This window comes from Gavialis gangeticus, unplaced genomic scaffold (assembly GCF_001723915.1).
Source record: "Gavialis gangeticus isolate Ggan-Ray unplaced genomic scaffold, GavGan_comp1, whole genome shotgun sequence".
NCBI classification, from domain to species: domain Eukaryota; kingdom Metazoa; phylum Chordata; order Crocodylia; family Gavialidae; genus Gavialis; species Gavialis gangeticus.
Window position 1 is genome coordinate 58,447,894 of NW_017729032.1, and position 14,981 is coordinate 58,462,874.

The window sequence follows — 14,981 nt, forward strand, 5'->3', positions numbered from 1 at the left end:
CGGCAACCAGAACTGGATGCAGTACTCCAACTGCGGCCTGATCAGTGCTGCATAGAGGGGGAGGATCACCTCCTTGGACCTGCTTGAGATGCATTTGCGGATGCATGACAAGGTGCGGTTGGGCTTCCTGCCTGCCTCTCCACACTGTCATCCGATGTTCATCTTGGCATCAGTAATGACCCCAAGATCCTTTTCTGCCTCTGCACTGACAAGAAAGGAGTTCCCCAGCCTGTAGGTATGCTGCTGGAAAAATACACAGGTAATGTAATAGTGAAACCCAGACAGCATGAAATTCAGGTATAAGGAAGTTAATGTAAAAATTCTCAAAAAGTCAGTAGAACCAGGTTTTTACCCCCACATATAAGTTAGCTAAGACCTTACATTAAAGACAAGGCCCTACTTCTTTCATACTATAAAATGAATTACATTATGCATGTTGACATATTCAAAGGAACTGGATGAACTTAAATTCCCAAGTCCAGATACAATGAGAGTTGTGTACCAAACTCCCTCAAGTTGCAATTTTCGAAGAAGTCTAAATTTGTACAGAACTAGGGACTAGGATAATGTTGTGCTTTGTTTCTTGCTAAAGATGTTGTACTGACACTTTTAAAGAAAGAGACTCCCAGATACATAGAGTTCTTCCACTGAGCTAACAGACCTTTGGAGAAGGCCATATTCCAGGTGCTTGCAGAGGGAAAAGGTGAAAGACTTGAAAATGGATCCATTTGTTTTCCTATTTATAGAAAATATTTTCTCTTAAACAGAGGAAGAAAGTAACACAACTTTGTCAAGCACCCTTCCCATATCCTGTGGACAAAGCATGCAACCATCTTGTTTGCAAAGCAAGCATCCATATAAACTAAGTGAAATACAGCAAAAAATCAGCCTAAGTTAAAAGAGAAGTAAGAATAAAAAGTGTCCAGGGTAAAGCTTGGGGAAGGAGTCTGGTTTCAAAAAATGTATTGGATATACTGCAGTCTGGTGCATTTCTAAAGCATAATATTTTTTTTTTAAAAAGTGATTTTGAGCCACGGACATATACTCGTAGGTGACAGAAGTATTCAGAGAAGGACTGAATTCAGAGGTCTAAATAGGGACCACCCAAGACCTGCTTCCTGGGGAAGTAGCTTATTATGTTGCTCAGCAGTTGGGATGGACAAATATTGTCATGTTTGAACTTTGATTATATTCCGATTCAGAGTAATATTTAGGTATCTGAATCCCAATAATAGAGTTTATCCCTTGGTCTTCCTTCTGCCCCTCACTACTACTTCCTGCAATATCTGTTCTGGAGATACAACCTGCATTTCCCAGGTAGCATTGTAGGAAACAGTAGCCCATTCATAAAAATAGAGAAAAAGCTGGCTGAGTTGGCATAGTCATACAGTTTATCACTGACTTAATTTTTAAAGCATGCAGACAGTATGTGGGCTTTTGGCTTTCCCTTATACATTCTTTTAAATTAGTGAAGTTACCACCAAAGACTTATTAACTAGTCATTCCCCATCTAAATATTCTCCCATGGTGTCAAAATGCTTCATAAACAGGAACAAAAGTCTCTGTATCTTGTGTCTTATAGACCTACAGTTTAATAAAGTAGATGATAAATTGCTGCACAAGATCCTTACTAATACATTAAACATAGTTTTGCCTCATAATTGCCTCTACTGACTGATCATATTTATAGATATCTCAAAGAGCTTTGAGGACTCTGTGAATGGATCCGCTTTATCTCATTTAAAAGTCACTTGTACAAGACTTCATATTCTAGATTTCTATGGATTTCAGCTTGCATTTTATAAAATCAAGCAGTACTTTGGAATCCACTAGCTTCCACTGCAGGTAAATACAAAGCTGTGGGATATCATCAAATGTTGCTTTTTAAGCTTCAAGGAAAAAAATGCATGCTGAGTAGAATAGTGCACAGATATTTAGCATTGCTATATACAGGATAATTATTCTAAACTCTATGAAAAATATTTCTTTTAGCTAAACTGATGAAGTTTGTATTGGTGTGACTTGCTATGTTGTTTCTACTTCAGTGCCCTCATTGCCATTATGTCTGAGCACCCTGTGAAGAGAGAAGTAGTGATTATCACTATTTTATATCTGGGAGTTGAAGCACTGAAAGACTAAAAGCCAGAATCAAAACCAGACATATGCACTTAAAGGGGCATTTAAGTAAAATTTAGGTGCCGTAGTCCTAAATTGCAGAATTTTAAAAATCTCCACTCAGATGCCACCTAAGCCTATAGGCACCTACATTTTTTCTACCAAAGCTCATGAGATATATAAAGTTGTATTGTTGTGCATACATGGAAGTGCTTCTTTTGAGAAACTAAGCATGTAGAACATTTTATTTGGAATTCAGAAATGCATTCCCCTGCCTGTCTCCTTAGAGGAACTCAGTCTGTTAGGCAACCTCTGAGAGAATACAGTGTCAGTCATTCTTTTTTGAAAACCAGTGGTGCTGCTGCTGGTGGTGGTGACTGTTACCATTGCAGTAGTATGCAGTAAAGTGTATTAAACAATATATATTAAAACAGGCATAACAAACACAGTTGGTGCCCTAAAAAAAACTCCCTGGTGCCCTTGTTGAGGCAGGGAGAGAGAAGGAGGCTGATCATTCTTACCTGTCCTGGGAGTTCAAAAACCCCAACTGCTGCTACATCTCCTACACCTGGCTCCTTTGGCTGGGCAACACAGAGCTGCTCCTGCCACAGCAGAGACACAGCTGGTACTCCCTCCAAGTCAGGTCTTGGGCTCATGTCCCTCTTGCCCCCTAGGTTTCTCCTCTCCCATGCTGCAATAACTATGCTAGACAATCATGCTCAGATCCTCTCCCTGTTTTAGTCTCTGTGAATCTTAAAATATTTCTGCATGTTTCCTGCAAGAACCTTAGAGAATGCCCCATCTCTTGCAGCTTGGTGATCAAGGTGCTCTCCTACCAGATGCTGGAAGTGGATTTGAATTCCCTCAGGCTGAGGAGGAACTGGAGTGTGCATCCCTCACATACTGCATTAACAATTGAACTACTGTATAGAATAGGGTGAACCTTATATGACTGCATTTTTAAAAGAACATGGCTCTTATCTGCTTTTAAATAAGGGAAAAAAGGCACCTACCTTCTTGGATAGAGGCAGCTCCCTACAGCCCTAGCTAAGGTATCTGCATCCTTGAGTTCTCCTAATGGCAGTGTCTAAGCCACTTGTCCCATACTGATGGCTCTTATAGCACAGGCTGCCCATGAGACCATCTGACATTGCTCACAGCTGCAGAAAATTAAAAAGTTAAATCAAGGTTGACAAGAAGAATGAAGTTGCTCAATTATACTGTCCATGATCCAGTGAACACTGGAAATCTCTGCTTTAAGCAGTGCCATGCTCAGTATATTGTCTCCCAGTATGAGGCATGCAATTCTCACCCTGCCTAGGTGCCTAGCCCAGTTTGATTCCACCCTGGTGGGCCAGGCATCTAACAGTTAGGAGTTGCCACACACAGCCTTGCAAATTAAAGCCCCTTTTTGGATCCAGCCCTGAGTGACTTACCTAGGTACATATAAGTACCTTCGAGTTGAACAAGGAATTGGCACTTAGGTTTAGTAAGTGCTAAATGAATATCATAGTCACTGAATCATCTTTTCTCAGTGATGAAAACTACTTTCTTCTTCCACTGACACATGGAGTCTGTTCAAAGAAAACATTTCAGGTTTTACATTCAGAGGCTTCACCTCTCTTGCTTTGCTCAGTTTAAAAATATAGATGCCAACACCACATTAAACAGCAATTCATGGACTTATAGATTTGCTGTGGTGTTTTTTAATCAAGGATATTAGCATGAAAACAAATGCCTTCTTTCTAGTAAGTTCACTTCCTTCTGCTATTTCTCATGCACATAGAGACACATTTTGCTGCATTAAATAATATCCCAATTTTCTGTGAAAATGATAACAATATTGCCTGGAAATGAAACAATAATGGCCTGAGACAGCTATCAAGATACAGATTATTTTGTTACTGCATGAAGCCATATAAGCCACAAAGAAACTATGGCTAGATCCAGAAAAGGACTTAGGTACTTAAAGTGGATCTTGGGAGGAATTTAGGAGCCTAAGTCCTAGAGTATGATTCTCATAACCTCTCCCTAGCCTCAGAGATGCATCTGTCTTCACCAGTAAAATTCCTCAGGCATATACATTTTTGTTTCTGGACATATGTAGAAGCATCTCAATCTTTCCACCCAGTTGGCACCTAGTTCTCACCTAAACCAACTCAGAATATTCTAGTGGTTAAACTCACCAAGGTGCATTTCCCCCTTTTTAAACTCACATCTCTGCCTCCTAAAAGAGTACCTTAATCTCTAGGTTATTGGTTTATTTGGGATGGGGATATGTCTACCCTCTCCTGTTGAATCTGTACCTCATTGTATTAAAGATTTAAAGATTCATTGGACCACGGAGCAACAGGCAAAGGCACTTGAATTCTCTAGGTGATTGGTTAGAAGGTAGCCAGGGTACCTTTGAAGGAAAGTTCCTACTGAAAAGGCTGTTTTATGTATTTATTTTTTCATGAAGTAGTAACTAGATAAAGTATTTATCCCTAACTGACTAATTTAGGATTAGGATTTCTGCCATCATGGAAGGACCTGTCATAGAGATCATAGGAACATAGATTTTTGGATTATAGGATCATAGGAAAGTAGGGTTGGAAGAGACAAGGTCATCTAGTCCAGACCTCTGCTCAAAGCAGGATTGTTGCCTAATACACCATCCCAGCCAAATATCTGTCTAACATGCCCTTGAAAGCTTCCAAGCATGGAGATTCCACAATTTCTCCAATCCTTGGCGACCCTCATAGACAAAAATTTCCTCCTAATCTCCAAACTAAATTTGCCCTACTGAAGCTTGAGGCCATTGACCCTAGTTCTGTGCCCTATAGCCACAGAGGAAAGCCCATCTCCTCGGGTATTTGAAGACTGTTATCAAATCTTGCCTTCTGTCTCCTCTTCTCCAAACTAAATAACCCAAGTTCTTTCAAGCTTTCCTCCTAAGTCTTGCATCCCAAGCCCTTAATCATTTTTTTTTTTTTATTGCTCTCCACTGGATTGTCCACATCCTTTCTGAAGTGCAAGGGCCAAAACTGGATATAGTGCTCCTGGTGATGCCTTACCAGTGCTGAATAGAACAAAAGAATTATTTCCCTTGATCTGCAAATGACACTGCTGTTAATATAACCCTGTATGCTGATGGTTGGGGGGCAGGGGGCTTGGTGGGAGAGTTGGCAACAGGACCATACTTGGCTCATATCCAGCTTATGGGCTTTTGTAACCTCCTGATCCTTCTCCCCCAAATACTAAAACCTAGCCAGTTCTTCCCCAGTGTGTATTTGTGCAGGCAGTTATTCCATCCAGAATACAGGACTTTGTACTTACCCTTGTTGAATTTCATCTGGTTGATTGTGAACTATGTTTGACTTAAATAAGTCATTCTGGATCTTAGCCCTACCCTTCAGAGTGTCTGTAGATGACACCAAGTTGGATGAAGTTGCAAATTTGCTAAGCACATACTCAGTGTCCCTTCATCCAAATAATTAATGAAGTTATTAAGAAGCAATGGACCTAGGACAGACTAATGGGTAGAGACATACCGAATTAATGGTGGAAGAGGAGTGCGCTGTGGCTCCTTTAATCTTGCAGGTTCCCCCCCATGCCACTGCCCCCCATTTCCCCTCGCCACCCCACTGATTGGTGAAGGGGCCCTGCTTGCAGCTCACTTCTGATCAGTGGTAAGTCAAAAACTGTGGTTTTAAATATGGCACCATGTTTTCCTCCCACCACTGAATGGCTGAGGGGCTCTGGACAGCTCTGCTGTTTGCTACTGACTTGCAGGGATGCAAAAATAATGCCACAGTTTTAGCTTCCCTGATGATCAGGAGGGAGCAGTGGGGTCCTCCGCAGAGAATGGGGGAGGGGAAGAGGGGCAAGGTGCACGCAGGGAAACAAGCAAGAGTAAAGAAGCCGCCATTCACTCTACTTCTACTGTGAATTTGGTAGGTCCCTACTCATGGGGAACCCCACTTGATACCTCTTCCTGACTAGATATTGAGCTATTGATGACAATGAGTACAGTGATCCAACTAGTTATGTATTCACCTATAGTACTTTCATCAAGTCTGCATTTCCTTAACTTGTTAATGAGAATGTCATAAACAGTGTTAAAGGCCTTGCTAAAATCAAGGTATGTCACATCCACTGCTCTCCCCCCGTCCATGGAGATTTTAAAACAAACAAAATCAAATAATTAGCTGCTCAGATTGTTTTCCTGTACTGATAATGAAGCAAGAACAAAATCAATATTTTTTCATTCAGAAGTGTTTTTTCTTCTGAAGTACACCATACAACATGTAGTACTACTTCTCATGAAATTTTAAAGTGCTCCTGCTCATTTCCTCCTTAATTTACTCTGTGTGTATGCATTGAGCTTCAAGTGATTTTCTGTGAGAAATGTGTGACCATTTTGGAAAAAGATATTTAGCCTGAACTGTGCTTCAGCTGAGAAGCGTTTCTATTGGAGCACAGTGGTTGCAAATGTGGTTTTAAAAAAAGTTGGGAATCCAAAAGGCACTGGAGTGTGTGTGTGTGTGTGTGTGTGCGCGCGCGCATGTGTGTGTGTGTAATAGAGAGAGCACACACTTGCCTCATCTTATTTAGCCTGTGAAGTCATCTATCTTTTTTAAAATCTTAAAGGACTTATTTTCCCCTTTTACATCACAGGCTCTTCTCTCTCTCTTTCCTGATTTTTGTTATTGTTTACAACATCACACAAGTAAAGAACATTAAAAATAATGAAGCCTTGGAGCCAAGTCCTCCAACCACTTTCTTCCGAGTAGTAGTTTTACTACCCACTTCAGGAGTCCTACTTGTGTAAGCTGAGAGGATTGCTCCCAAAAGCAAATGTGCAGTATTTTGAATCTCTTTCATTCTAAGGCCCAGTCCAACTAAATTTTTTAATTAAAAAACTAAAGTATTGCTGTGTTGTGGTTAATATTGTCTAGGCAAGGTGCTAAATTGTATTTATAAATCTGCTCATGAGCAAGAATTAGCTGATATTTGCTAAGCACATTTTATTTTTCTAGGGGATAAGTGAACATATCTCATGTCACCCCTCAGCCTTCTGTAATGCAAATGGGTGAATTTCATCCAGTGTGAAGAACCAGACTACACAGAGGCATCGTCTTCCTAAGCCTGTGCTAGAAACACACTAATACCCTACCATCCAATATGAACACAGTGTTTGTGCTGAATATTACTAGGAAACAGGCACTTTGTACTAAAACATTTCGCAATACTCAACCCTAATTTAGACAGCTACAAGATGATTAGCCTACTGGAAGTGAATCTTGTCTTAATATTTGCATGTCCCAAGGGACACTGTTTATAAAGGTTTGGGGCATGTTTCTCAGCTGGTGTAAATCAGTGTAGATCATTTCCTTTGAGGAACCTGCACTGATTTACAACTACTTAACTCTGGCCCCTAACAAATCAGCCATGTTCCTTTTTGTATAAATGTGCCAGAACTTCTACTTGTGAAAATGGGTGTAGGTCCCCTAAAGGGCTTTATGGTGATGAAGCCAGAGAAGAATTTTACCTTAAAACTTACAAACACTGTACAGCACCAGCTCTTTACTTTGAGCTACACCACAGTTAAGCACATCCCACTTAATCAAACTAAAACACTCACCAAACCTCTAAACTTCTTGAACCTATTTGTACACTTTTCTCCAGGATACAACCCTGGCATCTCCATCTCCCCACCCCAAGGTCTCCCTTCTCCATATGCAGTTCAAAATATCTAGCAGTTCCTATTTCTGATTCATCTGCACCTACCTTTGATCTTGTGGAGGCTTATAGGTCCAGTCTCATCTCTGTGTATATTGCAAAACTTGGGAATGAATAAGATGTTAGCTCTGTTGTATGACACAATGGCAGTGCTTCTTGTCTTTTTGCTAATCACTTCTAAGTACTTCTCAGTGGGTGTCCTCTCTGTCTCTTCCCCAGTTCTTGAGGAAGTAGGCAAAAATATAAAAGTAGCATTTGCAGGGACTTGAAGCAGAAAATATGAAAATAAGTCACTTTGCTCTAATCATATCAAATGACATTCTGAGGTAAATGAAAAAGTGGGGTTGCAATCTACTGGTTAAATTAGATCCTTGTCTTGTAAATGGAAACCTTGCCCTGTGATTACAGCACATCTGGGATTCACTGAAAAAAGGGGTTTGGGAGCTTGGTTAGGAATGCAGGAGGGGGAAGAGTAATTCAAAATCAGACCAGGCAACAGATGGTAGCTGCGAAGTTAGAAAGATGTCCTTTGAATAGATGTGTGATGGAAGCTGCCGCTGAAGTATGATAGCACTAGATAAATGTGTTGCTAGGAAGGTTGAAGGGAAAGTATGAGGCAAGATGTCAGGGAGTTAGAAGTCACTAGCAGGACCAGACTAGGAAATGTGGCATACTGTCAAGAGCTACTGAAGAACAGAAGCTGAATTCAAAGGTCATGTTCATTGCTTATCAGGAAGCCAGTGTGTCAGCACTGAGGAGGAAGCCGGCCAGCACTGAAGCGGGAAGCCCCAGTAGGAAGGTGTAAGATAAGGAAGGATAGATTTATGACAACTTACTATCATGCAGCTGTCACTGTTTCAGGACCTTCTGGATTTGGAACAGGAGCACGGGTGGCTATGTTGTTACTGTAGAAGAACAAATGCCCTTGCAGAACCTACAAAGAACAAATGAACCCAGTGTCATTTGCTGTTCCTTAGCAGCAAGTTGCATTTTGATATTATTGGGAATGCAGCCCTGACCAGAGTGATATCTATATCTATATCTAAATCTATAGATAGATATAGATAGATATAGCTCTATAGATATAGATATATATTATTTTTTTAAATATTGTGATACAGTCAGGTGTGCAGAGTCTTAACACACATTCAGAATAGAACAAAACTTTAGGTAAGAGAAGCTATGAAAAGATGCATAGATTGTAAGGGTTGGAAGGGACCTTACAAGATCACTGGGTCCAGCCCCCCTTCACTAGGCAGGAAAGACAACTGGGGATCAGATGACTCCAGCAAGGTGACTCATCTTGAAGATTTCTAGGGTAGGTGATAGTACCTATTCCACAGTCTGGATATCCTAACTGTGAAGTTTTTTCCTGGTGTTAAGCCTGAAACAGTCTTCCAGGAGTTTGTGGCCATTACTCCTGGTTCTCCCCAAGGATGCCCTGGTGAACATTTGTCCACCAAGCCCCTGATGTATTACCCTGATGTAACAGTAAGCTGCTACCAAATCCCCGCTCAGTCATCTCTTTTTTAGGCTGAAGAGTACCAGGTTCCTCAGCCTTTTCTCATATGGCTTGACGTGTACATCTCTGAACATATGGGTAGCCCTTCTCTGGACTCTCTTAAGCTTTACCACATCATTGCTGAAGTGTGGCACCCAGAACTGGATGCAGTACTCCAGTTGCACTCTCACCAATGCTAAGTAAAGCAAAAGAATAACTTTTTGGTTTTGCTTGAGGTGCATCAATTGATGCATGCCAGAGTGTTTTTTGCCCTGCTGCCTACAGCATCACACTGATGGCTCATATGAATATTCATAGTGTTATCTATTATTATTCCTAGGTCCCTTTCAGTCATGATGCTGGTCAAGTTGGCACCCTCGAGCCCCAGGTGGAGTACTTTACATTTCTCGATGTTCAACTTCATCTGGTTCTGATCCACCGAACTTGCCAGCTTGTCTGCCTGTGTCTGTAGCCTATCTTCAAGTGTGATCACTTTCCTCCATGACTCGGTGTCATCCGCAAACTTGGTCAGTGAGTTCCTCACCCCCAGATCCAAATAATTGATAAATATGTTACAAAGAACTGGACCAAGCACTAACCCCTGAGGGACACCACTGACCACTTCTCGTCAGGATGACACAGATATGTTCATTAGGACTCTCTAGGTCCTTCCCTGCAGTCAGCTTCCTACCCACCTAACTGTCATGCAGTTAAGCCCACAATCCTCCAATTTGCCCTTGAGAACATTGTGGGATCCAAGATCAAAGGTCTTTTGGAAGTCAAGGTGTACAATGTCGACCTCCACTCTCTTATCCAGGTGGCAAGTTACCTAGTTGTAGGAGATGAGCTTGGCAAGAAAAGACCTGTCCACAATGAAGTCATGCTGGCTATTGTTCAGAATCCTTCCTTCTGCAAGCCTATCACATATAGTCTCCTTAATGAATTTTTCCAGAATTTTCCCAGGGACAGAAGTTAGGCTAATCAGCCTATAGTTATCCAGGTCCTCTCTCCTCCCGTTCTTGAAGGTGGGCACAACACTGGCCCTCTTCCAGTCCTGCACACCGTGGCAGGACCTCTCAGGAGTGCCACGAGTTTTGAAAGAGTTTCACCAGGGATTCCATGATGACTTCGGCCATCTCCCTCAGCACTCTCAGATGGAGTTCATCCAGTCCTGCTTACTTGCATACGTCTATTTTTAAATTGAACACACCAGTTCCTACATTAACAGTAGGAAGGTGGTCATTTCCACCATGCCCATTCTGTGCCCTATCTGGCATGACTTGCCCATTGACCTAGTGAAATACCAAAGCAAAGTAGTCATTTAGGAGTTCAGTTTTCTCCTGAATGTCAGTAACCAGCTGCCCTGAGTTGTTGAGCAATGGCTCCACCCTCCCGTTTGTTTTCCTCCTGTTCTCTACGTACCTAAAGAAGGACTTCTTGTTGTCCTCAATTTCCATTGCTAATTTAAGTTCAGTTGCTGCCTTAGCCTTTCTAATCTGCTACCTACAAGTGCAGACCATTGTTATATAGTCCTCCTTGGGGACTGTCCCAACCTTCCATTGTTTCTACACCTCTTTCTTCTTTTTTAAGATGATTTTCCTATTTAGCCAAGAGGGCTTTCCAGCTCTTTTGCTATCTTTCTTCCACATGGGAATGGACTTCCTTTGCACTTCAAGGATTGTGTCTTTAAGGAACAACCACTCTTCATGCACTCCTTTCGCTTTTGGTCCCTGGTACTGCAGCACTTCCCCTACTATTGTCCTGAATTTGTTGAAATTTGCATTTTTGAAGTCCAAAACTTCAATCCTGCTATCTAATTTTCCTGCCTTGCAATGGACAGTGAACTTGATGGTTCCATGGTTGCTGTCACCCAAGTTGCCCTCTATGTTCAAGTCACTCACAAGATTATCTCCTTTGGCCAAGACTAACTCAAGGAGAGTATTACCTCTGGTTGGCATGTGCACCTCCTGAGTCAGGAAGAGCTCTTTAATGCAGGTCAGGAAGGAACACAACTGATCTGACTTAGCTGAGTGTTTCTCCCAAGAGATGTCTGGAGACTTGAAGTCATCCATGATGACCATGTCCTGTGCATTCATGGCCTCTGTCAGTTCTCAAGAAAATGCTAAATCAAGCTCCTCCCCCTGGTTTGGAGGTCTGTAGTATACACCTACAGTTATGTTTCTCTTGCCACCCCCCGTGCTCTCCCCTCAGTTTGGCCCAGAGGGTTTCAAGCCATTCTTCCTTGGAGCTGATGTAGGCCTCCAAGGAAGTGTACTGCTGCCTCATATAGAGAGCTACACCTCCACCTTTCTTCCCTATTTGGGCCCTTCTGTGCAGGGTATAACACTCTATGTCTACATTCCAATCATGTGAGGAGTCCCACCAGGTCTCTGTGATCCCTACTAGGTTGTAACACCAACTGGAGAATAGGAATAGGAGGGCTAACTTGTCCTGCTTATTCCCCATACTCCTGGCATTAGTGTACAGGCACCTGAGTCCTCCAACTGAGACCCTCAACTTCCTGTCATGCTGAAGGCAAACTATTCCCTCAGCTCCTGCAAGGGTGGCTCTCCTGGTGTCCCCATCTACAGAGCTCTCTTGTATGTCAGTCCCTGGGCATGCTCCAGTCAGTGTTTCCCCATCCTCCAGCAATCTTAGTTTAAAGCCCTATCTAGAAGATTAGCCATCCTGGCCAAGAACAGGGACTTACCTCTATGCATAAGGTGGATGCCATCCCCTACCAGGAGTCCTCTCTCCCTGAAGTGTGCACTGTAGTTGAAGAAACCGAAGCCCTCTCGGTGCCACCACCACTGGAGTTGTCAGTTCACTTTTTCATCGGCAGGAAATAACATCTGATTGATTTAAGGGGAAGCAGGGGGTGGAGAAATGGGTTTTAAGGAGGCATCTGGGAGTGTAGCAGAATAGGAAAATATTAGGCATTTGAATGAATTGGAGGTGGGGCATGGAGAACAGATAGATAGTAAAGAGTAAGAAAGAATAGATTAATTGAAACCCCATTGCCAAGGAGTTGTGGAGGCTGCAATAGACAAAATTCAACAGTGGGTCACACATGTTTCCACAGACCCTGGAAATATGTCACCTCCAAGCAAAAAGTGAGAAGGAGATATGTGAGAGAGGATCCACATGGGCTATTTTTCCATCAGAGGTACCTGCTGCAACACAGAAAGACATAATTAGGGTCAGGAAATTGGAATATTTCCATTTTTGTATTGTAGTAACATCTTTTAAATCACACTGGAAATCTTAAGAAAATTAGGCCTTTCTTGATTAGCATACAGTAGGGGTGTGTGAAACAGGCCCTATTTGATTCATATTCAGATTTGGCCCAAATCAGGGACAGTGATTAGATTCATTGATTCAGATCACTGCCCCTGATTAGATTCAGCCAAATCCAAATCTGAAGATTCAATGCTGATTCAGAGAATCAGTGACTCGGACATAGACACAGCTTTAAAAGTTTTTTTCTACATACTTCAAGGTAGCAGGCATGGCTTGTGATTGCTGCAATAGTGGGGTGCATGGAGTGTACCACAGGGCCCACCCCTCCCCTCTGGTAACTGGTGCCTCCTGGGTCTGGGGGCACCTGAGGTCTCCCTGTGGCTGATCGCTGAGCTGGGGGGGACAGGGTGCAGGGGGGCCACCAGCGCACTCCACAGCAGACCTGGAAGTGGATCAGAAGTACTTCTGGTCCACTTCCCGGTTCACTGCAAGAACACAGGGGCCCCTCCCACACTCCTGTGGGATGCTCCATGCACCCCAGCATCACAGCATTCATGAGCCCCTGCTATCTAGAGGTATGTAGAAAAAATATTTAAATCTGTCTCTATGCCCAAATCGCCTAATGTTTCTGAATTTTTCCAAATTGATTCGGAGGGTTCCGATTTGATTTGGAGAGATTAAAGGGTACTCTGATTTGATTCAGACTCGGAGATTTGGCAAACGAATTGGGCCAAATCTTCAGCAAATCGAAGCAGGGACTGAAACTTCACACAGCCCTAGCATACAGAATAGTGTACTTTGCATTAAAGGCATATATAGTAAATGATAAATATGTATGTTCTCAGATACCCTTTGAAAAATGATTACCAGGATTTAGTTTTGTGTCTGCTTGGTAAACTGTTATACAATTCTTGACTATATTTTACACACTGTTCTGCCAGAAAAACGAGTTAATGCACAAATCCTAGATAACTAATAGTACTTAAATGCCATCAGATCAATCAAACAAATGTTTGTGTGGACTTCCTTTAAGCTATAGTCATTTGTAATAAACACCTCTGGTAAGATATCCTAATATGTCAAAAGTGCAGTTTATGTTTTCTAGACATGCATTGTTTTCAATAGATGAATGCACCAACACTTCCTATTCTGAACAAGATAAATTCTCCATATTTCAAAAGATATTAACTGCATTTAATGTTAAATAGTTATAAACTGGTCTAATAGCATTTTAGTTTATTTTTCTCATTTGTTCACAACAGCAGGTGCAGGAACAAAAATTCCAAAAAGTTTGCAGTCTAAATGATCATGTTGTTTTACTAAACTGTACATGAGTTTCAAAACTGGAGATAAGAGAGAAGTTATGCTAAGGAAAAGCAAAATATGTAAAATAAATGCAATGCAAATGAAATTCAAGATAAAAACAGTAGCGATCTACTGCTAGTAATCCCTCCTGATACAGAGACATAATGGGAAATTTAAAGTAAATTGTCCAGCTTTCTGAAATTTTCTGTTTCCCTTGAATATGTACAGAACAGTTGATCAAAAAATGAAGGAAGTGACACACTAGCTCTTCAGATTTTTCCTTACCTCAGAAGAAGAAGACCTCCAATAGACTAACAGCAGCATTTGTTCAAAAGAAAACTAATCTATAAACAGTAGGAGTGATGCATATCTTTTAAATCATTACCCATTAGCAGTGTGAAGATGATTGATTAAGCAGAGATACCTATAGTACTTTAATAATATTCCACTCATGAGCATTAAAAATGGACTGCAGCTCTAAAGTAATATCCTGGACATGAAAAAACTTTTGTTCTCAGATCAAAAGACCAAAAAAAGAGTCAGATCCCAAAACCACCCAACCATCCAAATGAGTGTCTTCCCTCCACTCCAGGCTGTGGAACTGTTCAGTACCCATCCCACAGATAATGGTTGTCCCCTTTGCAAGGACATTTGCATAGGGCCACCAACCCTTCAGTATTTACATACTAGGGAAAAAAACTCCCCCTGCAGTGTTCAAGAATGCTCTCCTCAGAGGCAAATTAGGAGTGCAGAGGAAGGGACAACATTTGGTCCACAATGAAGGTCAGATTAAAGACTAGCAGGAACAATCGACTTGTGTATCATAGCTCTCAGCACCTGATACATTACTCTTAAATATGAAGAATATAATACTCTTTTCAGACAAACAAAGCACATTTAATTATATATGCTTGCTTTTGAGATCACTGAGATGTGCTTAGCCATGTTAGTCTGAAACCAAGTTGAGGGCAAGGTACATTCACATCTTAGAAACTAACAAAAGTGTATGTGTGTGTATGCAGAGAGAGAGAGAGAGAAAGCATACATGCTTTCATGGGCTGACTTTACCAATGCTATCATTGTCATTTGTCATTTA

The 14,981-nt window shown here is 41.6% G+C and overlaps 1 long non-coding RNA gene across 1 annotated transcript in view; it reads right to left on the reverse strand.

Moving 5' to 3' along the window:
- The window catches only part of LOC109303482, an 18,599-nt gene extending 5,512 nt beyond the window's left edge, over window positions 1-13,087 (reverse strand). Inside the window, exons 1-2 of the long non-coding RNA XR_002099137.1 lie at window positions 13,076-13,087; window positions 11,647-11,650 (exon numbers count right to left, since the gene is read on the reverse strand). This is a non-coding gene — a long non-coding RNA (uncharacterized LOC109303482). The remainder of the gene's footprint in view (window positions 1-11,646; window positions 11,651-13,075) is intronic.
- Window positions 13,088-14,981: the final 1,894 nt, after the last annotated feature.